This window comes from Lygodium microphyllum, chromosome 4 (genome assembly GCF_053477565.2).
Source record: "Lygodium microphyllum isolate KBCC chromosome 4, Lygodium_microphyllum_v1.1.10, whole genome shotgun sequence".
Lineage (NCBI taxonomy): Eukaryota > Viridiplantae > Streptophyta > Polypodiopsida > Schizaeales > Lygodiaceae > Lygodium > Lygodium microphyllum.
In genome coordinates, this window is record NC_141138.1 from 140,690,835 (window position 1) to 140,693,813 (window position 2,979).

Here is a 2,979-nt window from a genome sequence, read left to right on the forward strand (position 1 = left end):
TTCGAAGACCCTCATCGAATTTTGGAGAGAAGGCTTGAGGACAAGCCTTAAGCCCCCTCGCCTACATCGAAGTTTCGTCATCGTGAGTCGCTATGAAGATTGGCTTGAGTTGAGCTTTAAGTTTCTCGCCTACTTTTGAAGGTCGTCATCAAGATCCATGAAGTGGCTTCCGAGTCAAGCTATGAGCTCCTTTCCCTCTTCAAAATTCTTAGCATAAATTCCTCGAGAGTGGCTTGAGTTCGAGCTTGATGCTCCTCGTGTTTCTTGAAATTTTCCCATTAAATCTGATTTCCCACCTTCTTCTCTTCTCTCTCAAATTGAGAATTCACCCTTCTCTTTCCGAAAACTCTTGAGATCAAATCTGAAAGTCTTCTGAACCTATATCTTTCCTATATTTTTAATCAAGAAGTTGTTTTCCTCATTCAAAAATTCTTTTGAATAAGTTTTATGTCGTTGCATTCTCCTATCTCAAAGCGTCCCTGCGGTGAGTGACTTTCATGAACCCCTGCGCAAAATCCCGTGCGACACCGTTTCCCCCTCCCCCGACCGTTTTTCTTCCCCCCCCAACCCTTAACCCCCCTTCACCCCACCATAAACCCCATTCCCTCCCCACCATTAACCCCCATTCACCCCACCCGCAGGAACACCCCCCCTTTAACCCCCATTCCCACCACCCAAACAACCCCCCCCCCCCCCCTTTCCCCCTGCAGGCCCCCCTTCCCACAGGACACGCAACCCCAATGACACACCCCTACCCCCTACATGCCCCCTTTTCTACCTGGACCACACCGCCGAAGTCGGAATACACAATGCAACCACACCCTACCCCACTCTAGGCCGTTCGCATATGCTAGTGTGGGTTTTGGATTTTTTGCGTGCTGGAAGCACCTGTTCATGCACGAGGATGCGCATCTTATTTCGCCCGTGCCGTAGAGTTGCCATTCGCGCGTAGTTGTTGTCAGGTACCTTACTATCCCGATTTTGATTATTTTATTCCAATAAATTAGAAAACCCGCAAAATTCATTAAAAACTTGGTAAATATATAAAAATCAATAAAAAATATGTTAAATATGTAAAAATCAATAAAAATTCATTCAAATGCTAAAAATAAAAATAAAAATAAAAAATCCAAAATTTTCCTAAAATTTAAACACAATTTTCTTCATTTTTTAACCATTTCAAACATATAAAAAATTTTAAAAAAATTAAACTATAAAATAAATGAGAAATTTTTTGGTAAAATAGCTCAAAAATCCTAACAATGTTTGGAAAATTTGGTATAATTTCTGGCAGCTGATAATGCCATTAAAAAAATAGAAAAATATTAAAAATTTTCATTAACTCATAAAAATTCTATAGAATCCTTGGAAAATGTACTAAAAACTAGCAAAAAATCCCAAGAAATTTCCATAAATTCCAAAAAAGTCCCTCTTTTATTACGGTTAGTTGACATGAGCTCGAACCATCAAAATACATTGGAAGATTATTTTTTAATAAGAAATTAAATCCTAAATAAGTGTTTTTTTAAATTCAAAAAATAGCTAGAAAATTTTCAAAAATTATGAAAAATCAAGTGGATCTTTGTGTTTCATCTAAACCACACTTTCGTTGATTCAAACAAATGAAAAACTTCCAACTTCCATATAAATATGCCGATATTAATGACATTAATTAAAAATTATAAAAACTCTCAATCTTTAAGAAAATAATAAACCAACCAAACAAACAGCCAAACCCCAATTTAAGTCTACATAATCTATACCATATATCTATTGTTGAAAATTTAATCACCACATTAAACACATGTTGAAAAATTCTATATGATGTTTCATTTTTAGCTTATGTCCTTAACTTTCCACCTAGTCGGCTTGCTTGTTGGCTTTCGTTGTGGTTACATTTAGTGCGCCAAGTTTTAGTTGCATACACACCCCTGCCAAGTATTTCTTTTTCTATTTCTTTATTTTTGGTTCTCCCTAAACCATAATTAATTACTAAAAGGAACTTTAATCCATACACGTTTTCACACTCATCCACGCTAAACATATATATTTTTAAATAAAAAATAAATCTATCATTCACTTAGTACGCGCTGCACGCTAAGACACATCTAAGATTATTTAAAAATGAACCCGCTGTCACAAGTGCACACACTAAACAAAAAGTGCTAAACACACACTTAATTTTTAATCAATGAATTTGAATTTAGAGACCTTAGTCAAGGTTTGAAGTCCGGGTTACGATAAAGAGCATCGTTTCATACTTAATAATTTTTAACTAAAGGTAAGAGAGAATCTCCATTTTCTTTAAAATGTTTATAATCTAAAAAAATCCCACCCATTATTAATAACTTTATTAAAATGAATCCTTAATTATATTTAATTCCCCTACATTGCACATTCCCTTTTCAATAAACGCGATTCATGGGGATGGGCCACGGTGGAGTCTTGTTTAGTGTCTTTTATCATTAATGGTGGTTAATATTTCCAGTGTCATGTCAATGTGATTAGTTCCTTTGAGATTATCCTTTTTGTCTTAGGAGTTATAATGAGCTGAGAGGCATTCCTCCCAGCTTGGCAATTCATACGATTCCTTTGAAGCAAGGTAGACACCCTGCATGATAGAAAGTAAGACATATGACTTTCGAATTAAGGGATGGGCTATTCAAAGAATTGACAAAGCTACGAAAGTCTGGTCTGCTATTTCCAGTTCAACACACAGAATGGTGTTCACCGGTTGTTATTAGAAAGAAGAACAATCAGATTCGGCTTTGCGTAGATTTTAGAGAGCTTAATAAGTAGGCTGTTAAGGATTCCTACCCATTGCCATTCATTGACCTAATTTTGTATCAGTTAAGATAGAAAAATCTATTCGTTTATGGATTGCTTTGCTAGATATAATCAGATGGCTATTACAGAGGAAGACAAATTGAAAACAACATTTATTACTGTCTTTGGTATCTTTACGTATCATGTGATAGC